Genomic DNA, 25,051 nt, shown 5'->3' with positions numbered 1-25,051 from the left:
ACTGGGGGACCATCTTATGCGGCCATTCCCAATGAGGACCCTCACCCGGACCATAGGGTTTTTAATTACCGGCTGGCCAGAACCAGAAGAGTGGTGGAGAACACGTTTGGAATCATGGCCAGCTGGTTCCGCCTATTTCCTATAACCATACACATGGCAGAGTACAAACTGAATCATATCATCCTGGCGTGCTGTGTTCTACACAACTTTTGAAGGCAACATTCTGCCAACTATGCTGGCTCAGTTGGGCCTGAGGCTGGACTTCAAAATTAACCAACCCTGACGGCGCTTGAAAGTGGCCATCCTGGCTTGCCCCCCCTGAGTGCCTGTGATGTCCGGCTAAGATACCTTGAATACTTTGTGGGTAAGGGGGCTATCAATATGCCAGACAATGTCTGAAACCTTTTTCAAATAAAAAAAAAAAATGTAACTACTAAAATCTTTGGTGATATTTACTGCTTGTGTTTCTTTTAGCTGACCCTGACAGAAATGTGGTGAGTCCTGAAAATGGCGTGATTGTGTAACATTACAAAGCATTGTTGGGTGTTATTTACTAAAGGCAAATACACTTTGCACTACAAGTGCAGTTGAAACTGCACTTGTAGTGCAAAGTGGATTTTCCCTTAGGAAATAACCCCCATTGTCACAGAAAACACCAATTAGAGCACAACAAAAGTTTTGGAGCGCTGAAACAATAATCCACACATTCTTGATTAACAATCTTTTTAATACCTGCACAATCACATTTGCATTTAGAAAAGGTTTTTAAAACAAACCCACATGTTTGTTGTATAACAATTTTTGGGGTCACATTAGAAAAAGTAGAAATGTCCATTTAAGATAAAAAAGGCATGTTTAAAACCAACAAGAAAGACACAAATCTTGAACTTAGAAAGTTCACATTTGGTAGAACTTGAAGGCAATATCAGACATGAGTATTTACAAACTGTGTTTGATATTGCGTTTAGATGGGATGAAGTCACACCTAGAAAAGCCAAATTTTGAAAATGCACACCAATTGCCGAATATCAACATGTGCTACCTGCCATCATGGGGGATCAAGGGATCTGTTTTGTGGGTGCAACCCCTTCCTCACAGCTACTTTATTATTGAGGAAGGGGTTGTACCCCCAGAATGCGTCCATTGATCTCCCGTGATGGCAGATAGCACATGTTGACACACTGTGAGCATCTTCAAAATTTGGCTTTTCGCAAATATGTCAAAAAATGGTAAAAATTTTTAGCTCACAAAAAGCACCACAAAAAAAGCGAATTTGAGGGGTTTTAAACTCTCCCTATAACATCAATGATGTTCTTCATTTTTTTTTAACATCATTGATGCTTTTCTGGATGTTTTCCACGTCCCTATTACACCCCATGATCTCCCCGATCAGGATCTGTGCACTTTCTGAGGTGAAATGCCCTGGATCCACAACATCACAATCACCTAAAAAGATCACCTAAAAAAAACAAAAAACACACTATGTATTATAAATCTGCCGGCATCCATCTCTTACCTGAGCCTGTGGTCGCAGACACTCACCTGTTGTGGTGACTAGTTCCACCACATCTCCTTCCTCCTCCTGCTCTGCTTGGCTTGGGTGGGTCTCCACTTCTTCATGGGTCTGTGGTCTCCTCAGATGAGGGGTGTCCTCCGAGTCTTTTATCCCCTATGTAAAAATTAATAGGTATACTTAGCACACAGATATTTGATGGCAGAAATAGGAATAAGAAACATTGCTTGGCAGTGGGGTACAATTGTCTGTTTTGGCAGAGTTCCAAGATGTTGAATTTTTATTGTCCTTTGTCAAGCTTCAATACTTTACCTGTTTAGTACACGCTTCACAAATGGAGTCACCCCTATAGTATACACTGGAGCACCTGTGTGGACCCCCTAATAAAAAGGGTGTTCTGGTGTCCCACACTAGTGCTCCAGCGTCCAGATGTGAAAACTGCTGAGTGTCCTCTCCTTACACACAATCTAGTTTGCATTTCATTCTAGTTACAAACCCATCTACACAAAAAAATTATTTTCAGACAAGTAGGCCATAAAAAATGTTGGCAAATGCATATGGCCAAAACAACGGTGTTTTCTAGGCTGAACGAACAATGTTTTATATGAACGAATAATGTGCCCATGAACATGAAAGTTGCCATTTTAAACTATACAACAGTTAAGAAAAGCACATGGAGCAGCACGAACGTAATAAACATAAAGAATAGGAACACAGCACAACTACTTACTTTTTTGCAGCACTCTCCGGATCCTTCTGTACTGCTCATGCTCCCTTAATTTGAGGTCCGACCAGCGCTTCCTGAGCTGATCTTTTGATCGTCGTACCCTGAAATTCCGGTGCAGACTCTTGACCACTTTCGCCATGATCTTGGCCTTTTGGACATTGGGGTTGGGGTAAGGTCCATATTTCCCGTCATAGTCGGCCTTCTTCAGGATTACCACCATCTCCAACATCTCCCCAAAGGACATATTTGATGCTTTAAATCGTCTCCTTCTGGATTGGGATGTTTCTGGCTCCGGGCTTTCCTCCTCCTCCTCCTCGTTGGTGTAATTATCTGACACCGCCATGTGCTCTGCCCCACTGTGCCGAACGAGAAGGGGCGGGGAATAGACTAGAAAGAACGTCAGGGGCCGGCGGAGTTTCACGCATGCACAGTGTCTATAAAGCGTAACACGCGTGCATAGTACGTACGATCTGTGAGCGGAGGAAGGAGTAACGGAGGCGCCGATCGTGATAACGAAGGTAAGATTTAACATTGGGCCTATACTGCTTCTAGATTGAGGCCTATATTTGCACAAGTTTAGAAGACTTTAGGCTATCATTAGGGTTTGTCTTGTGTTGTGTCTTGCAGTTAAAATGGATATCTTGAAGGATCAGGACTTTATGCCAATCTTCATAGATATGTTCATGGAGCTGCCCTGTCTATGGCAGATAAACCACCCTGAATATAAGAACCAAAAAAGAGGAAGGCAGCGCTGGATAAATTGCTGCAATTTGTGAAGTTGGTGATCCCCACGGCAGACATCATCTATTTGAAGATCCTAATTGGTGGCCTGAGGAGTACATATCTAAGGGAGCACAAGAAGGTCCAGGATTCCCAGAGATCAGAAGCTGCAGATGACATTTATGTCCCCAGGCTGTGGTACTATGACAGGATGCATTTTCTGGCAGGTCAGACTGAACCCAGGCCAGCACTCTCCACTCTTCCTTCCACCTGAGCTGAGGCTTCTGATGTCCAACTTGGGCTTTCCAGGCAGCAACATTTGGAGGAGCCCAGATTGACCCAGGTATAGCATTCTTCAAAATATTGCTGGTTGTCCAATCAATGATGTTAAATAGATGTTAGTTTGGAGTACTAATTTATGATTGTGATTGATGATGCAAAAACTAAAACCATGTCCCTTTTTCATACACAGGGAAGTCTCAGCCAGGAGGTGGCTGGGCCAAGCAGGCTGCCTGATACCCAGGTCCCTTCAAAGACAAAGTGGCAGGAAGAGGAGTAACCTGGAGGAGGCTGCCATAGGCCTATTTTGGAAGGCTACAGAGGCCCTCAGAACACCCCACAGTGTGGAGGAGGACTTTGCTGGCCTAACTGTATGCAAAATGATGCAGATGGAGGAGGGCCAACTACTCCTATGTGAGTTTTTAATTTTGGAAGCTCTAAATAAGGGCTTGAGGGGCCAAATCACATGTGAAACCCACATTTGTGACCTCACTCATAGTCCTCCTCCTCCTCCTCCAGGTCCTATTCCTCCTCCTCCTCCTTCTCCAGGTCCTACTCCTCCTCCTGCCACATCTCCAACACCAGAGCCACAAGGAAGCATGGAAGGAAGACCAGAGAGTGATGGCCTGGGCTCAGTCTGGTCTGGCAAAATATGCAGCCTCTTGTAGTACCACAGCCTGGGAACATACATGTCATCTGCTGCTTTCATGATCTCTGGAACTTCTGGACCAGACTGCACTCCCTATGGACTCCTCAGGCCACCAATTTTGCAGTAAAATAATTGATGTCTGCCCTGGGGGCCAAAGGCTTTGCCAATTTATGATGTTTCTCCAGCATTGCCTCCCTTTTTGTTTGGTTCTGAGCCCTTAATAAAGGAATTTTTGTTTCAATTATACTCGCCTATGTGTGTTTTCCTTCAAAAAGGACAGTTTGTTTGTGAGGAGGCAGGTACATTTCAAAAATACAATGTAAAATTAACAAGAGACACCAACACCAAACAATCTCCTTGAGATTAAATAATACAAGATAATAATGGTGTTGTGGTAACTTGACACACAAAACACACACAAAAATATTCTGGAGTAAAAAAAAAAAAAAATCAGCCTTGAAAAAAATACAAAACAAAAATAAAAAAAACCTAAAAAAAATTTTGTCAGATGAGACAAATCAAAATATATTGAGGGAATCACGATAAATAATAAAGAAATAAGTTTGTAAGAACTCTGTGTGAATATGAGCAGCAAAACTACTTAATTCTTCTAGCATTATAAAGAAGGAGAGTGCGCTGTATTAAACAATTTTAAACATTGCAGCCTGAGAAGCAATTCCAAGACGGAACAGCTCATTCTGGTAAACTTAGCGTTCGCAATGGATACAGCACTTTCGTCACGCTGCAATGCTAAAAATGGTTTAATACAGCGCACTCTCTTCTTCTTTATAATGTGACAAGAATGAAGTAGTTTTGCTGCTCATATTCACACACACTTCTCACAAAGTTTTATTTTTGTTTTTTTATTGGGATTCCCTGAATATATTGTGATTAGTTGTCACATCTGACAGAATTATTTTTTTTTTATTTAATTTTTTTGGGATTTTAAGCCTTTTTTTTTATTTAATGTTTGGATTTTTTCAAAGGCTGATCTTTGTTCAATGTTATTTTTATTTTTCCTCCAGAATATTTTTGGGTGTGTTTTGTGTGTCAAGTTACCCCAACACCATTGATATCTTTTATTATTTAATCTCAAGGAGATTGTTTGTTGTTGGTGTCCCTTGTTCATTTCACATTGTATATTTGAAATGTACCTGAATCCTCACAAACTGTCATTTTTGAAGTAAAACACATAGGAGAGTATAATTCAAAACAAAAATCCTTTATTAAGGGATCAGAACCAAACAAAGAGGAAGGCAACACTGGATCAACAGGAGAAATTAGCGAAGCCTGGGACCCCCACGGCAGACATCAATTCTTGAACATCAAAATTGGTGGCCTGAGGAGTCCATATGTAAGGGAGGGCAGTCTGGTCCAGAATTCGCAGAGATCTGGAAAGCAGCAGATGACATGTGTGTCCCCAGGCTGTGGTACCACAAGAGGCTGCATCTTTTGGCCGACCAGACTGGATCCAGGGTCCTCACTTTCTGGTCTTCCTTCCATGCTTCCTTCCCGGCTGTGGCTGTGCTGTTGGAGATGTGGCAGGAGGAGGAGTAGGACCTGGAGGAGGACTGGGAGGACCTGGAGGAGAGGGAGGAGGAGGACCTGCAGGAGGAGGAGGAGGACCATCGCAAAGGTGTGTCTGAGGTGTAATTTCGCCCCTCATACCTTTCTTAAGAGCCTCCGATATGAGTGCCTCACACATGACTTGTTGGCCCTCCTCCATCCTCTGCATTTTATATGCAATGACGGCAGCAATGTCCTCCTCCACGGTGTGTGGTGCTCCCAGGACCTCTGTAGCCCTCCAAAAGAGTCCTCTGGTAGCCTCCTCTAGGGCACTCCTCCTACTGCCACTTTCTCTTTCCAGTGGGGGTGGAGGGACCTGCAGATCAGCCAGCCGGCTCGGCCCGGCCACCTCCTGGCTGAGACTTCCCTGTGTATGAAAAAGGGACATGGTTTTAGTTTTTGCTTCATCAATCACAATCCTAAATTAGTACTCCCAACTAACATCTAGTTAACATCATTGATTGGACAAGCAGAAATATTTAGAGGAATGCTATACCTGGCTCAATCTGGGCTTCTCCACATGTGGCCTGGAAGGCCCAGGTTGGGCGTCAGAAGCCTCAGCCGGGGGGAAGGAAGCATGGAAGGAAGACTGGAGAGGGATGACCTGGGTTCAGTCTGGCCTGCCAGAAAATGCAGCCTGTCGTAGTACAACATCCTGGGGACATAGTTGTCATCTGCTGCTCCGGATCTCTGTGAATCCAGGACTTTCTTGCGCTCCCTTAGATATGTGCTCCTCAGGCCACCAATTAAGATCTTCAAATAGGTGATGTCTGCCGTGGGGATCACCTGCTTCACAATTTCACACAATTGCTCCAGTGCTGCCTTCCTCTTTGCTTGGTTCTTGAAATGGGGGTGTTTAATCTCCCACAGACAGGGCAGCACCCTTAACATATCTATGAATACTGACATGAAGTCATTGTCTTTCAGTAGCATATCCATGTTCACTGCAAGACACAACACAAGACAAAGCCTAATGTCAGACAAAACTCTCCTAATCTTGTTACAATATAGGCTTCAATGTAGAAGCAGTATAGGCACAAGTTTGTCTCTTACCTTCGTTCTTACGATCGGCGCGCCCAATGCTCCTTCCTCCGCTCACAGATCGTACGTAATACGCACGCGTGTTACGCTTTATACACACTGCGCATGCGTGTAACTCCGCCCGCCCCTGACGTTCTTTCTAGTCTATTCCCCGCCCCTTTTCGTTCGGTGCAGTGGGGGAAGAGCACATGGCGGAGTCACAGCAGGTGTGTGCTAATTGCAGGAACGAGGAGGAGGAGGAGGAAAGCCCAGATCCGGACACGTCCCGATCCAGAAGGAGACGTTTTAAGGCCACAAATATGTCCTTTGGGGAGATGTTGGAGATGGTCGACATCATGAAGAAGTCCGACTATGACGGAAAGTATGGGCCTTACCCCAACCCCAATATCAGAAAGGCCAAGATCATGGCGAAAGTGATCAAAAGTCTGCAGAAGAATTTCGGGGTACGACGATCGAAAGATCAGCTCAGGAAGCGGTGGTCGGACCTGAAATTGAGAGAGCCAGAGCAGTACCGAAAGATCCGGAGAGTGCTGCAAAAAAGTAAGTAGTTGTGCTGTGTTCCTATTCTTTCTGTCTTTATTCCGTTCGTGCTGCTCCATATGCTTTTATTAATTGTAACGTTTAAAAGGGCAACTTTAATGTTCATGGGCCCATTATTCGTTCGTATCAAACATTTTTCTTTCGGCCTCTAAAACACCATTGTTTAGGCCATATGCATTTTCCCACATTTTTTTGGGCCTACTTGGATGCCAAATATTTGTTTGTGTAGATGGGTTTGTTACTAGAATGAAATGCAAACTAGATTCTGTGTAAGGAGAGGACACTGAGCAGCTGTTTTCACATCTGGACACTGGAGCACTAGTGTGGGACCCCAGAACACCATTTTTATTAGGGGGCCACACAGGTGCTCCAGTGTATACTGTAGGGGGGGCTACATCTGTGAAGCTTGTACCAAACAGGTAAAGTATTACAGCTTGACAAAGGGCATTAAAAAAAATACATCTTGGAACTCTGCTAAAATAGACAATTTTACCCCACTTCCAAGCAATGTTTCCTATTTCTAGTTCTGCCATCAAATATCTGTGTGCTAATTATACCATTTTTGTTTTACATAGGGGAGAAAAGACTCGGAGGACACCCCTCATCCGAGGAGACCACAGAACCCCCACCTCTGGAAGAAGGGGAACTAACACCAACCCAAGAAGAGCAGGAGGAAGAAGAAGATGTGGTGGAGATTGGCACCACAACAGGTGAGTGTCTGCGACCACAGGCTCAGGTAAAAGAGATGGATGGTGGCAGATTTTTGATACCTGTTTTTGTTTTGTTTCTCTCTTTTTAGGTGATTGTGATGTGAGGGATCCAGAACGTTTCACATCAGAAAGTGCCCAGATCCTGATCGGGGAGATCATGGGGTGTAATGTAGAACTGCAAAACATACAGCAAAAAATCAATGATGTGATTAAAAAAAATAATAACATCATTGATGTTTTGGGGCGAATTTAAAACCCCACAAAATCACTTTTTGGATTGTGGTCCAATCTTTTAAAACTTTTTGCAATGTTTTGAAAAGCCAAATTTGGAGGATGCACACAGTGTGCCAACATGTGCTATCTGCCATTACGGGAGATCAATGGACGCGTTTTGGGGGTGCAACCCCTTCCTTAATTATAAAGTAGCGTTGAGGAAGGGCTTGCTCCCCAAAAACACGTCCCTTGATCCCCCCTGATGGCAGATAGCACATGTTGACATCTGTAAATTGGTGTGCATCTTCCAAATTTGGCTTTTCCAGGGGTGATTTCCCCCCATCTGAACGCTATATCAAACCCAGTTCCTAAATACTGATGTCTGATATAGCCTTCAGGTTTTACCTAATGTGAACTTTGTAAGTTCAAGTTTTTTGTCTTTTGTTGGTTTTACACAGGCCTGTTTTATCTGAAATGGACATTTCGATTTTTGATAATGCTACTGCAAAAATTGTTATACAACAAACATGTTGGTTTGTTTTAAAAACCTTTGGTAAATGCACATGTGATTGTGCAGGTATAAAAAAGTTGCTTACTCAAGAATGTGTGGATTATTGTCTCAACACTACAATACAACACTTTTGGGGTGATGTAATTGCTGTTTTCAGCAAAAATGGGGGTTATTTCCTAAGGGCAAATCCTCTTTGCACTACAAGTGCAGTTTCAGTGCAGTTGCAAGTGCACTTGTAGTGAAATGTGTTTTTGCATTTAGGAAATAACAGCCAACAGTGCTTTGTTTAAGGATACACAATCACAACATTTTCTGGACACAACACATTTCTGTCAGGGTCAGCTAAAACAAACACAAGCAGTAAATGTCCACCAAGAATTTCTTTTTTTTTTTTATTATAAAAAGGCTTCACAGATTGTCTGGCATATTGATAGCCCCCCTACCCGCAAAGAACTCCAGGTAGTGTAACCGGACATCACGGGCACTCAGGGAGGGCAAGCCAGGATGGCCACTTTCAAGTGTGGTTTGATGTAGGATTCCGGCCTCGGGCCCAACTGAGCCAGCATAGTTGGCCGAATGTTTCCTTAAAAAGTTATGGAGAACACAGCACGCCAGTATAATATGGTTCAGTTTATACTCCGCCATATGGATGGGTGTCAGAAATAGTCGGAACCGGCTGGCCAGGATTCCAAATGTGTTCTCCACCACTCTTCAGGCTCTGGCCAGCCGGTAATTAAAAACCCTCTGTTCCGGGGTGAGGGTCCTCATTGGGAATGGCCGCATCAGGTGGTCCCCCAGCGCAAACGCTTCATCAGCAACTAACACAAATGGGAGTACTTCCACATTGTCCTCTGGAGCTGGCAAGTCCAAGCTGCCATTCTGGAGACGCCTGTAGAACTCCGTCTGGGCGATGACTCCACCATTGGACATCCGGCCCTTCTTCCCCACGTCCACATACAAGAAGTCGTAATTAGCCGACACCATCGCCAACATCACTATACTATTAAACCCCTTGTAATTATAATAGTACGACCCCGAGTTGGGTGGTGGGACGATGTGGACGTGTTTCCCATCAATTGCCCCTCCGCAGTTAGGAAAGTCCCACCGCTCGGCAAAGTGGGAGGCCACAGTCTGCCATTCCTGTGGCGTGGAAGGAAACTGTTGAGGAAAAAACAATAAACATTACTATTTTTACTCTGAAACATGGCAAGCAGATTATACACAAACATTATGGGGCAACCTCCAGATAGCATTTACTAAGGGGAATTTAACAAGGCCAAAGTATAAGGTACACCTATCATATTCCCCCTCCCCCCTCTCATGGGCCATTTCTAACATTATAGGGGGTGTGTGGAAATCTTGGACAGGTAACCCTCTTCACTTCATTGAGAGATGAATGCCTAAATAATGGCTATTACTTTGAACAGACCCTCCTTAGTTACACTATTGGCAGACCACTGGACAGGTAAGAAGTGTCATAATACAAAGATATAAATACACATTGTACACATTTGAGGACATTTGGACATTCTGCTATTACCTATCAAGATAATAATAGGATACAAAAACTTTAAACAGTACCATTGGAAAGTATACAGGCAGGCCCTTGCACTACATGTTTTGGGGAATTCATCCATACATCTGAGCACTAAAGAGATGGGTATAGTGTGTATGGGTTTGGCAAAGTCAGCAGATAGATGATTGAGGATAGAGAATTGGGATCAGCTGACTTAGCAGTTGGGGGAGGGAGGGTTACTAAAAATTATTTGGGGACACCACAAAAAAAAAAACCTCTGGCACTCTGCCTGAATTTAAATCAAAAATAACATTTCCAAACATTTTAGGGGGTGTTTGGGGTAAAGCACTACTATGGAGCTGATAAAATACATTGTTAAGTGACTACATGAGGTGAATATAGGGCCAGGAGAGACCATGCTGAGGAGGTTAGTGAAGGGCAAATATGTATGAAGGACCTAAAATAATAATTACATAAAAATCCAGCATGCATGAGAACAAAGGGGACATTCACAGCATATTACAATCATGGTAATTAGGGAATGAGGAAAGAAATACAATATATTAGCAAACATTCAATACAATAAAATGTGATATTAAAGGATAAAAATATTACCTTCATATACTCCTTCTGCAGGACCTGGATGATGGCAGAACAGGTCTCTGGGATAATGATTCCCAGAGCCTGGGGGGAGATGCCTGTCGAGAACTTCAAGTCCTGCAGGCTTCTCCCTGTGGCCAAATACCGCAGGGTAGCGACCAACCTCTGCTCCGGAGTGATGGCTTGCCTCATGCAGGTATCCTGCCTGCTGATATAGGGGGTCAGCGAAGCCAACAAACGGTGAAACACGGGGTCCGTCATCCGGAGAAAGTTCCTGAAATCATCAGGATTATTCTCACGGATCTCACGGAGCAAAGGCATATGAGAGAACTGGTTACACTGAAGCAACCAATTATTGGTCCATGAACTCCTCCCCACCCTGTTCATGGACTGGACTTGTGTCAAGGTCAGGACCCCAACAAAAAGCCCCCGCACAGCACGAACTCTACGAGGAGTACGCATACGAAACATGGCTAGAAAACGGTCGGCTGCTCAGAACGAAGTAACAGAACGCACTGAAGAACAGCAAGGCCTGTGAAGAGCGACCTGAAAAACAGTAACGAACGAACAAGAATACAATGACTAAGTCACGCGGAACTTGCTTGCACGCACTGAAGAGCAGATACAAACCCACAAGCACAAACTGAACGGCAGAAAACGATCTGAAAGCCACGAGTCTGAAAAAGCGCGAATCGTCTCTCACCAAACTTTTACTAACACGAGATTAGCAAAAGGAGCCCAAAGGGTGCCGCGCTTGATTCTGAACCGGCCTTTTCTAGTCTCGTCGTACGTGGTGTACATGACCGCGTGGTTGGCGATTGGAAATTCCGACAACTTTGTGCGACCGTGTGTAGACAAATAAGTTTAAGCCAACATTCGTCGGAAAAAATCCTAGGATTTTGTTGTCGGAATGTCCGAACAAAGTCCGACCGTGTGTACGCCCTATAAGGGATTTATATCTGGCATATATTTAGATTTATGTGGATGAAGTATTGAGAGCCCAGAATCCCTTAAGAGTAGGGGGAAATGGGAGGAGGATCTAGGGACAATATCGGACGGACAATGGAGGAGGGTATTAGAGAGAGGACACTCAGTGTCGGTCTCACCCACACAGAAGGTTCCATTTTTTATTTTGGTTCACAGGACATACTATACACCTAAGAGAATGTTTGAGTTTGGATGGAGAGTAGATTCTGGGTGCCCTAGATGTCAGGGCACAGGGGACTTGCTGCTTATGATATGGAGGTGCCCTAAGTTCTTTCGATATTGGTCAGAGATCCTTGAAACCATAAATACAATATATAATACTAGACTAGAGATGGATCCCAGACTCTGCATCTTGGGGTTGGGGGAGGGAACAGATGGAATAGCTGGTGTAACTAAAGCAGTGCTAAGGTGCTTTTCCAAGCAAGAAAATTAATAGCACAAAGATGGCAAGCAAAATAACCCCCATCGGTAAGATACTGGGTTAGCATAGTAACAGAGATGATATGGAGAGAGAAAACAGTGTATACAAGGAGAAGAAATATTAAAGAATTTAAAAAAATGTGGAAACCCTGGTTGGAGAAGATGGGATATCCTATGTAAAGCATTAAAAGAAAGGCTATGGAAGGTTCTGTGGAAATAAATATGCAAGAGTATGAGAAAGTAAGACCCAGAATATATACAAGGAGGGGAGGGAAGGGATAAAAGGGGGTAGCAAATTAAAAAGGGAGACAAAGGGGTTAAATACTGTGAAATGCATTCAATTGTATCCTGTATTACTTTTAATGTGGTTATTTTTGGTATATTATATATATATATATATCACAATTTGTAACTGTGAAGAAAATGAATAAAGATTATATGAAAGAAAAAAAAAAGAAAAAAAGAAGATGATTAATTTGAAGTATTTTGTAGGCGTCCCTCTGCTGTATGTCATCTGCAAACATTACTTTAGTGTACCCTCTGTCTGTTCAAGTTTTCATAAACTCAATCATAGATACAGTCATATTCCCCTTTTGTATTTTGAGCAAGTGCTTCCATGCTGTTAACATGGCAGCAATAAATGTATGGTCCAGGAGCACAGTGCTTATTTTGAATGCTACACATGATTGTTTGGGTTCCAAGGGCAGTATCTAGTCATATAATTTCTCAATAGGTATGCTTGTAAAGGTAATTTTTGTGCCCTGAGTCTCTGGTAACAGGGAAGATGTGGAACCAGAGACCAAAAAAGGATATTCATGCCCTTTTTTTTTATAAATTTATAGTAGTTTGCAGATGCAATTAAATTCCTCATTTATTATCTGCCCAAAACTGACTCAAGAATTTCTTTTTATACAAAGCTATTTTTGGATGATACTGCAAATCTATAATTCTTCCAACCATCTATATATTTCAACAAAAAGAGACACAAAGTGCAACCTTGTCCAAATGATGTTTTTTTTTGTTTCCAGATAGTGAGAAAGACCTATGAACAATGTTTTTTTGCTCTATACATTTTCCCTGAGGAGATGTATCCTCATTTTCTAACAAGTGACAACTGGGCACTAAGATAGTAAGGGGAAATATTCAGATAGGACACAGATAGCAATTATAAAAATTGGAAAAGGGTGAAGACCACCATCAGAGATATTCCTTCATATTCTGCCTGGTGACAACTGGTAGGAAGCGAAGGGAAAACCCAATTTTGACTATTTAACATGACAAAAAGACTAAAGGGCCTTTTTATAAATGTTTTCACAAAAGAATGTTATAAACAGACCCCTAAGTGCAAGCACATAATATATGCCACATATGACCCAATACATTACATTTATGAGAACCATTGTACTGACATTATAAATAAAAAGTACTAATTAATAGTAATCACTAGAGTACCAGAACCCCTGCTTTTTGTGTGAAAGCAATAATGTTTCTGCAGAAGTCTAACATGCTCCCATCAGAGATGTTGAGCTCTATGGCTCAACAACCACCAAAGCTCAGGCTTCCTGCTGATTGGAGGGCTTCAGCTCTGACTCAGCAGGGGTCATGATGAACATCTGCAGAGAAACCATTGGTTCTACACAGAAAATGAGTCTCCTTCTCTGCAGTGTGCTGGAAGGGGATAAGCTTTTCTAATCAGGCTATGGTTGATTTTTATAAAGAAAGGTTGGAGCGTGTTTACACTTGTAGTTGAGAGGTGCTAAAAACAGATGGTTGAGCCATGTTTTTACAGTCCCCCCAGGCTGCAAAGGCAACCATATGGGGTTGCACACATGTTGTGGCAAAAATTATACTCCACTGCAGTGTGGTGGTGTGGCATTTTCAGGGTTAGGATTGACGAGGTGAGATATTGCCTCCTCACTACCTATCAAATGTCCCTGAAAAGTGAAATATTGTGGGGGTGGCAAAGGCTCTTGCATGTTGAAACTTAGCCTAAGGGCTCTTTCACACAGGTATAAATGCAGTACAATGGTACCATCTTTATCAGTGGAGTCTTGCTTGCTATTATCCCAAAAACCAAAAAGCCCCCCCCACCCCGATATGTTTATCATAACACAAATATAACCAAAAATATATCTCAAAACACTTAGGCCCCTTTCACACTGAGGCGGTTTGCAGGCGGTATTGCGCTAAAAATACCGCCTGCAAACCGCCCCTAAACAGCCTCCGCTGTTTGTTCAGTGTGAAAGCCCTCGGGCAGTGCGCTGGCAGGACGGTGAAAAAAGTCCTGCAAACCGCTTCTTTGGAGCGGTGAAGGAGCGGTGTATTCACCGCTCCTAAACCGCTCCTGCCCATTGAAATCAATGGGACAGCGCGGCTATACCGCGGCAATACCGCGGCTATAGTCGCGCTGTACGAGGGATTTTAACCCTTTTTCGGCCGCCAGCGGGGGTTAAAACCGCACCGCTAGCGGCCGAATACCGCTGCAAGAACGACGGTACAGCAGCGCTAAAAATAGCGCTGTTGTACCGCCGATGCCCCCACCGCCCCAGTGTGAAAGGGGCCTTAGTCTCCGTGTCAATGAAGGTCTTCATTTGGACTTTTTGGGCTCTGGAAGCTCTGGGTTGTTGTGAGACTGCAGCAAGGTCCTTGTTATAATTGTCCCTCTATGATTTCCATCATTTTTTGATAGATTTGACTAGAAAAAAATGTAGAAATAGGGTACATGTTCCTCTTGGTGTCTAGAGGCATTTTGTATTTCTTTTTATAAATTTTAATGTCAATACAACAACATAGGAGAAGATAACTTGTAGAAACTGTATAGTATATTATGCAAATGCAGATTTTCTGTCCCAATCCCCTGCACAAACATGTTGGATTATTTTCACCCAGGTTTGCCTCTTTCTATATGCATCACTGTATATTGCCAGAGTGTTTTAATACAGCTCAGGGAGCTGTTTTACTTTGTGAAAAAATGCAGCCACATTAATAACAGACATCTTGGCAGCAATATCATTTGCAATGACGGAAACACTGCATGCTGGTATACATAGGTTTTCACTCCAAGAATCCCCATTGCAGATGGAACCCATGGAAGGTCGGATCTCCAGCCATTCATGTACCGCCTCCCACCACTGAAATGATCTAGAGCATACAGTCACCCCTGCTGTAGTTCAGCAGTGAGCCAGTGAAGCGGCAGGTTTTCTCTCCTCATCACCTTACCAGGAACCTGACACCATGTCCTCCCCCTCTACTGAGCTGAGGCACTGGGGCGTGGCATGGAAACAGAGTGGTAGTGGGCAGCAGAAGGAAGCGATCCTTCTCTGTTGTTCAGATGGTTGACATAGAGCTTTTGTGTTGGTTTTCAGAACCCTTGTGGTAACCCCCCCCATTTTGATACTTTGGGACCAACAATTTAAAATACAAATTCTTACATCAACAAATTGTCTCTAAAATACTTGCAAAGGAGGGTAAGTTAGGGAGGATATTGGGCTAATTTTATCCCACTGAGAGTTGTCCTGAAGAAGCAGCCAAATAAATTTAGCTTGATTCACCATTAGTTGTACCCCAAGTGTATGCCGATTAACAATGTCATTAGTCAGGAATTATGTTTAGTACCTTACATCTCTTCTGACACAACAGTAGCTTGGGTTCAGCATTATGGCCAGGGGTCACTGATGACCAAAATGGATATCGAGGTAGTATTTAATCTTCTGCGAGTTCATCCAAATAGTCAACACCTGTTGGTTTGCCATTGGGAGGAGTGCTATTTTATGGACCATTCACTACCATTGGTTGCTCTATCTCCTGTCTGTCATACACTATTTAGATTATCTTTGCATGCATGTGTCCACCGGGTTTCTCACTCTCCTTAGTTTTGTTATGCACTTTGGAATAGATCACCAGGGCCTATGAAATTACGCTTGCATGGGACAAAATAGAGGGCCCAAAAAATTCAATTCAATTCCTGGGTATTATTATTCTTAATTCTCAAAAATTGAGGATTTGAAACTGTCAGTAGGTGAAGCTAGGAGAGCAAAAGGGGTGTGGCTTATACAGATGGGATGCCTTTTCAACTTTCATCTTAGAGCTGATATGTCTGGGATCATCATAAAATCAAGTTAAATTGGGAGCAGAAAGCAGATTTAGAAGTTTAAGTTAACTAAGAAAAGATAGTTCCCCTAACTGGATTTTTCCGGCACTTGCACAAAAGTTTTTTTATATATAGATTGTGATCTCAAATAAGAGTAAAAACAATTTTTTATTTAAAGATTATAAAAACAAGACATTCCAAGCAACGGAAACATGTATAATACATATAATTCAAAAACAATGCTGATTGTATTCAACTAGACAATGATAATCCTATAATCAGGGCTTTTTAGGCCCATTACTTGTATTCCACTATACGGTGGTATTTAAGCGATAGAAATTCTTTGCCCGGCCAACGCGTTTCGGGATATATAAAAATTCAGTCCTTCTTCAGGGGCTTAGTTGGGAAGAGAATTTCATCTAAATTAATTAAGAAAGCGTAATAAGTAAGTTACCATGCATCCTTTTATGTCAATATTTGACTGTATAGGTAGATCGGTTGATCACCTACCTCTGATGTTGACATTGCTTGTTTTTAGAACCAATGATAAAAAAGAGGGAGAACGGTAATATTAGAAAATATGATGACAGATGGTTAAAATTTTCATATATATGAGATGCTGTTCTCTGGATAGTTCATCAGTGTATTTCAATCCCTCAAATTGTGTATATATGTAGTTGACCTTACACCTACCCTGTCCGTCTCGGATGCGTGCTGGCCACAGCGGTGCACTGGAGCAAAAACAGGACAGAAGGCAAACCTATGGATAAGATTTAAGTAAAAAATCTTTTTTTAAAAAAAAAGGACAAAAATTAAGTATTTATTCGAAATAGCTGAGAAAAAAAAAAAAAAAAAAAAAGGAGGGGGAAAGAAGGCCTGTATAAATATATGTGCATGAATGTGTAATCCACACACATACGTACACACGCACAAAATACAAATGGACCATTATTGTTGTGTCCTAGAAGTGGAAGTGTAGGAAATAATTGTAGAAGCTAATAAAAAAGAAAGACTTCTAGAGTAATGCTGCATTAAAGTCTTTTTTGTATTATCCTGAAAACACATTGTAGTGTTACTTATGGTATTCCCACATATAGATCTTTTAAGTGTTTTAAATGTTTGAAAGGCGTTGTTACATAATTGTAATTAAGGAGAAACAGTATATAAATGTAATAGTAAATATATCCATGTATAGCATGTTCTATAACAAAAACAGTATAGACAGACAAATCGCCCTGCAAGGCTTGTGGAGATAACCATCACATCATCTCCACAATGTGCACCTGAATTGCACCTAAAGGTATACATAAATAAATCAGGAAGCAGCCAATGTTAAACAAGACATAGGAAGCAAAGCTTAAGTGTATAGTTGTAGATGAAGAAAAAATGAAATGAAAATAAAAAATAAAATACTTAATTGCAGTAGATGAGTAAGAAAAAGTACCTGTAATTGAGTGTTTTTAGTTTTTGCCAGCCACAGATCCCAGCATCCGACAGACACAGTGTCTGGGCTGGGACTGAATAAAGCTGGTTTTTAAAGTGGAGTGAGTTCCCTTCAGCTGGCGCGTTAATCGCGCTCAGCTGGTGAGTGGAACTCATTAGCTCGAGAGCCTTCCAATTGCTCCCTGAGACGGGGATGCGCGGCGCCGCCCCTACCGCACATGCGCGAGCACAGCTACGTTGGGACGGCGTCACGCACATCCGTCCCACTGGCACGGAATGCCTCACCGGCGGACTGCGCATGTCCGCCGGAGTGGCAATATGGAGGAGAGAGGGCGTGATGTTATGTCGCCCTGGTAACCCTCCAAAGCGCCGCCCAGACCAGGATTCTGGGCGGCTTACCGTGCCGGGTGACCGCTGGAGCAACACGCACCCAAAGCCGGACAATAAAGGGCAGACATGAGAGGACATATTTATCACCATTTCCAAGATGATATGTGTATCTTATAGTATAAGATAAAATCTAGATATTTCGATGTAGTGGACAGGGGGCAACAGAGATATCAGCAAGACACATATTGGAATGTTATTGGAATCATCATATATTCATAAACTAGCATTTCAAAAGGGGGGAAAACTGGTACTACAAATATTTGTTTTTGAAGGAACATAAGGTAATAAACATAGCAGGAAAATGTAGCAGGAAAATACATTTCATATTCCTCTAGTAATTGCAACAGACTATACTTAATTCGAGCAATATTAAACAATGTATAGTGAATAACACAAATATGATTATTGATTCGAATTCTACATAACAATAATAGACAATTGCTGATATCTCTGTTGCCCCCTGTCCACTACATCGAAATATCTAGATTTTATCTTATACTATAAGATACACATATCATCTTGGAAATGGTGATAAATATGTCCTCTCATGTCTGCCCTTTATTGTCCGGCTTTGGGTGCGTGTTGCTCCAGCGGTCACCCGGCACGGTAAGCCGCCCAGAATCCTGGTCTGGGCGGCGCTTTGGAGGGTTACCAGGGCGACATAACATCACGCCCTCTCTCCTCCATATTGCCACTCCGGCGGACATGCGCAGTCCGCCGGTGAGGCATTCCGTGCCGGTGGGACGGATGTGCCTGACGCCGTCCCAACGTAGCTGCGCTTGCGCATGCGCGGTAGGGGCGGCGCCGCGCATCCCCGTCTCAGGGAGCAATTGGAAGGCTCTCGAGCTAATGAGTTCCACTCACCAGCTGAGCGCGATTATCGCGCCAGCTGAAGGGAACTCACTCCACTTTAAAAACCAGCTTTATTCAGTCCCAGCCCAGACACCGTGTCTGTCGGATGCTGGGATCTGTGGCTGGCAAAAACTAAAAACACTCAATTACAGGTACTTTTTCTTACTCATCTACTGCAATTAAGTATTTTATTTTTTATTTTCATTTCATTTTTTCTTCATCTACAACTATACACTTAAGCTTTGCTTCCTATGTCTTGTTTAACATTGGCTGCTTCCTGATTTATTTATGTATACCTTTAGGTGCAATTCAGGTGCACATTGTGGAGATGATGTGATGGTTATCTCCACAAGCCTTGCAGGGCGATTTGTCTGTCTATACTGTTTTTGTTATAGAACATGCTATACATGGATATATTTACTATTACATTTATATACTTTCCTTAATTACAATTATGTAACAACGCCTTTCAAACATTTAAAACACTTAAAAGATCTATATGTGGGAATACCATAAGTAACACTACAATGTGTTTTCAGGATAATACAAAAAAGACTTTAATGCAGCATTACTCTAGAAGTCTTTCTTTTTTATTAGCTTCTACAATTATTTCCTACACTTCCACTTCTAGGACACAACAATAATGGTCCATTTGTATTTTGTGCGTGTGTACGTATGTGTGTGGATTACACATTCATGCACATATATTTATACAGGCCTTCTTTCCCCCTCCCTTTTTTTTTTTTTTTTTTTCTCAGCTATTTCGAATAAATACTTAATTTTTGTCCTTTTTTTTAAAAAAAGATTTTTTACTTAAATCTTATCCATAGGTTTGCCTTCTGTCCTGTTTTTGCTCCAGTGTACCGCTGTGGCCAGCACGCATCCGAGACGGACAGGGTAGGTGTAAGGTCAACTACATATATACACAATTTGAGGGATTGAAATACACTGATGAACTATCCAGAGAACAGCATCTCATATATATGAAAATTTTAACCATCTGTCATCATATTTTCTAATATTACCGTTCTCCCTCTTTTTTATCATTGGTTCTAAAAACAAGCAATGTCAACATCAGAGGTAGGTGATCAACCGATCTACCTATACAGTCAAATATTGACATAAAAGGATGCATGGTAACTTACTTATTACGCTTTCTTAATTAATTTAGATGAAATTCTCTTCCCAACTAAGCCCCTGAAGAAGGACTGAATTTTTATATATCCCGAAACGCGTTGGGCGGGCAAAGAATTTCTATCACTTAAATACCACCGTATAGTGGAATACAAGTAATGGGCCTAAAAAGCCCTGATTATAGGATTATCATTGTCTAGTTGAATACAATCAGCATTGTTTTTGAATTATATGTATTATACATGTTTCCGTTGCTTGGAATGTCTTGTTTTTATAATCTTTAAATAAAAAATTGTTTTTACTCTTATTTGAGATCACAATCTATATATAAAAAAACTTTTGTGCAAGTGCCGGAAAAATCCAGTTAGGGGAACTATCTTTTCTTAGTTAACATGTATTTTATGGATGTGGCACGGCCCCCTTATAAACCTAGAATGAGCTAGTTATTTTCCTGTTCATTTAGAAGTTTAAGAGGAGGTCTTTGCTCAGAATAATGGCAGGTTATTGTGGATTGCTCCTATGGTGTTAGCATTCGACATTGTGTAGCAAACAGATGCAGCAATTAGTACAGGCTTTGCACATACTGCTATAGCACATATTGGGTGGAAGAATAGCTAATAGAATGGAAAGATGCAGATTTCCTATAGTAGTAGTAATTTGGCACTTTTGGAGTTGCTTCCCATTGTAGTCACAATGGAAATTTGGAGTGCTCTCTATAGCAATCACTGCATACTGTTTAACTGTGATTATTATGGAAGTGGTGGAAGGAGTAAGTGAGTTGTCAGGCTTGTTCCCTCTGGAAGTAAAACATTCAGTGTTGACATTTTGCATCTCAACTATTTCATATAAGCAGTGCATATTCCTGGGGTACAGAATTGTATGACTGATGTGTTGCGTTGTTTCCCCAGTCGGACAAGCTCCAGAAGATGGCAAGGAAAGAGGAGCAACAGAGGTTCCATGTGCTAAGCATCTCTGGAAAGTGACGTTGGGATCTTAATACAGTTACTTTGGTGTTCGGGGAGTGTGGGAACTTGAGCACACTCAACAGACTGAAAGGAATGGTTGGAATTAGTGATTTGGAAGGCTCATTGTTGGAAAATGACAATTTAATTACATTGCATTACACCAATGGAAAGGAGTTTGCCACTGGTGCATTGGTTTGCAATTCTTTTTTAAGTAGCTGGATGTGCAGTGTGTCACAAAGGATTTCTTGGTATGGCAAGCTATATTGGTTTTTTATAAGGGGCAGGTTTTACCCGACTCAAGGAGTCCAGTATCATTTGAGTTGCTGTTGGAACTGGTTGGTGTATTGAATGAGATTTGCATGTCCCAATGTGAAGTTACTATTAATCTGAATGATTTGTATGGCTCTATATTATAAAATATTCTAAGGGGGAACAAGCTTGAGTTAGAATGGACAGCCAGTAGTTTAATTCACATTCATTTAGCAACTAAAGCCACTGGATAAGGTTTACACCCTGACATAAAATCAATTCACATAAGTGCATCCCTAAAAAACTAAAAAGTAATATAAAGAGGACTGATTCCCCCTCCAGATCATCATCTCTGTCACTCCCAGAAGTTCGGCAGCTCTGGGAAGCTTAAGGGTTAACTGGCCTCCTTAAATCATAGTGGTTTTGAGATGGCTGGGTATGGAAGAGCCCTGGGGCCATCATAAAAAAAAAACAGAATTCTGACATTGAAACTCAGAATTCTGAGATTGAAATTCAGATTTGTAAGTTTAAAAAAAAATAATTTTCTACAGAATTCTGAGATTCAAAGTCAGAATTCTGAGATTCAAAGTCAGAATTCTGAGTTTTAAAGTCAGAATTCTGAGATTCAAAGTCAGAATTCTGAGATTAAAAGTCAGAATTCTGATATTCAAAGTCAGAATTCTGAGTTTTAAAGTCAGAATTCTGAGATTCAAAGTCAGAATTCTGAGAATCAAAGTCAGAATTCTGAGTTTATAAATATAGTAGTCTCTATTAGGAAGATTTTAGGACCAATGAGCAATAGGGTAGTAACACCCACAGATCATCATTCTGCAGACATACATGTATTCTGCTCTGTATATGGATATGTAAATCTATCTTAGTTACAGCACACAGTATAGGGAAGCAGGCAGTGCTGGGTTCTCGGGTTCCTCTGCTGTCTTATCCTTCTCTGTCATCTGCTCCAACATAAAGAGCCATGCTGAAAACATGTGTATTGTATGTGAGTGGAAGGGGACACAGCTTCCATAGATAACAGAACACAATGGCCAGCACAGCTCTGCAAACCAGCTTGTAGGAAACATTGCACTTTTGCCCCTACATGAGAGAATTGTGAATGGCTAGAAGGCAGCAGGATAATGTCTGTCTATGATCATAACGGATTGATCATAGCAATTACTTGTCTGGACTAATAGAGGTGTTTCACATACAATTAATCTCATATTAAACATAAAAGCAGCTCCAGCCACTACTGAGATATAGCATTGTGGTTAGAGCAGCAGATTTATGTTGGTGAAGTTGTGGGTACTAACCCAGGTGAGGGAATATTTTTATATATATATTTTAAAATATGTGATAGTGAGGGCTTCAATTGAATTTTATCAATATATCCAAATTGATTTCAAGGTATATTAACAAAGACACACTGATATATTGAGCACACAAAGTTGTAGTATATGCTGGCTACTATAAATTAGAGAGTAGAGATTTCAAAGAAAAAACTGTGTATATATTAGGGTGATCAGATGGGATCATTAGGGTGTCATCTTCAGTTTCCCCGGGGGCAGTTCACAATTTCAGGAGACTGGTCATAATGAATCAATCATAAATCACTTGACTGGACTAATACAGTTGTTTCACAGTGAATTAACCTCTTATTAAACATAGAAAGAAGCTAATAGGAACCTTTAAGTGATAGTGTGGTGGTTAGAACAAAAAGCTTATAGTGCTGAAAAGTTGTGGGTTCTAATCCAGTTCAGAGCATGTTTTTTAATTATATATATATTTTCAATGTATTGATTTTATATTAAACATATTTTAATCATCTCAATACAGGGTATTTTAACCCCCTTCCTGCCCAAGCCATTTTTCACCTTTCAGCACTGTCACACTTTGAATGACAATTGCGCGGTCATTCAACACTGTACCCAAATGAAATTTTTATTATTTTTTCCCCACAAATAGAGCATTATTTTGGTGGTATTTGATCACATCTGTGGTTATTATTTTTTGCGCTATAAACAAAAGAAGAGGGACAAGTTTGAAAAAAACACAATATTTTTTACTTTTTGTTATAATAAATATCCATTTTTTTTTAAAACAAATTTTTTCCTCAGTTTAGGCCGATACTTATTCTTCTACATATTTTTGGTAAAAAAAACCTCATTAAGTGTATATTGATTGGTTTGAGCAAAAGTTATAGCGTCTAGAAAATAGGGGATAGATTTATAGCATTTTTATTATTATTTTTTTTTTACTAGTCATGGCGGCGATCTGCGATTTTTATTGTGACTGCGATATTGTGGTGGACACATCAGACACTTTAGACACATTTTTGGGACCAGTCACATTTATACAGCGATCCGTGCTATAAAAATGCACTGATTACTGTATAAATGTGACTGGCAGGGAAGGGGTTAACACTAGGGGGTGATCGAGGGGTTAAATGTGTTCCTAGGGAATGTTTCTAACTGAAGGGGGAGGGGACTCACAAGGGGAGGAGACCGATCTGTGTTGCTCTGTACTGAGAACACAGTTTGGTCTCCTCTCTTCTCTGACAGGACGTGGATCTATGTGTTTCCATACACAGATCCACATCCTGCCATGTTACCGGGCAATCGCGGCTGCCAGGCGAACATCGTGGCTGCCGGGCACGCGCATCGGGTGCCCAGTGACACGGTGGGCACGCACGATTGCCGTCGGTGGCACGTGCCCGCCCCCTGGTGGGTAGGGAAGGCGAGGGCGTCATATGATGCCCTCCCAGAATGAGAGCCACGCCGCCTGGCCATCATATGACAGCCGGCGGGCGGCAAGCGGTTAAACTATGAGATAGTGAGGACTTAAATTGTATTTTATTGATATATCCAAATTGATTTCAACAAAGACATATTGATTAAAAAAATTGTTGTATAAGCTGACTACTATAAGTTAGAGAGTAGGGATTTTTTTTTTGTGTATATATTGGGATGATTTTGGTGACATGGGGCCAGTTCTCGATTTCAGGAGATTGTCCCTGGAAGCAGCATGATAACCATCATGTCTCACAACTCAACCACCGATGCAGAGTCATTTTTTTCCATCCAATGACACCACCAATGCAGGGTCATTCTTTCCATCCAATGACAACACCGATGCAGGGTCATTTTTCCCATCCAATGACACCACCGATGCAGGGTAATTTTTTTCCTCCAATGACACCACCGATGCAGGGTCATTTTTTTCCATCCAGTGACACCACCGATGCGGGGTCATTTTTCCATCCAGTGACACCACCAATGCAGGGTCATTTTTCCATCCAGTGACACCACCGATGCAGGGTCATTTTTTTCCATCCAGTGACACCACCGATGCAGGGTCATTTTTTCCCATCCAATGACACCACCGATGCAGGGTCATTTTTTTCATCCAATAACACCACTGATGCAGGGTCGTTTTTCCCATCCAATGACACCACCGATGCAGGGTCATTTTTTTCATTCAATGACACCACCGATGCAGGGTCATTTTTTTCATCCAATGACACCACTGATGCAAGGTAATTTTTTTCATCCAATGACACCACCGATGCAGGGTCATTTTTTTCTATCCAGTGACACCACCGATGCAGGGTCATTTTTTTCCATCCAGTGACACCACCGATGCAGGGTCATTTTTTCCATCCCGTGACAACACCGATGCAGGGTCATTTTTTTCCATCCAGTGACACCACCGATGCAGGGTCATTTTTTTCATCCAATGACACCACCGATGCAGGGTCATTTTTTTCATCCAATGACACCACCGATGCAGGGTAATTTTTTTCATCCAATGACACCACTGATGCAGGGTCATTTTTTTCATCCAATGACACCATCGATGCAGGGTCATTTTTTTCCATCCAGTGACACCACCGATGCAGGGTAATTTTTTCCATCCCGTGACAACACCGATGCAAGGTAA

Source organism: Aquarana catesbeiana, linkage group LG01 (assembly GCF_042186555.1).
Source record: "Aquarana catesbeiana isolate 2022-GZ linkage group LG01, ASM4218655v1, whole genome shotgun sequence".
NCBI classification, from domain to species: Eukaryota; Metazoa; Chordata; class Amphibia; order Anura; family Ranidae; genus Aquarana; species Aquarana catesbeiana.
Note: the sequence above shows the minus strand (reverse complement) of the source record.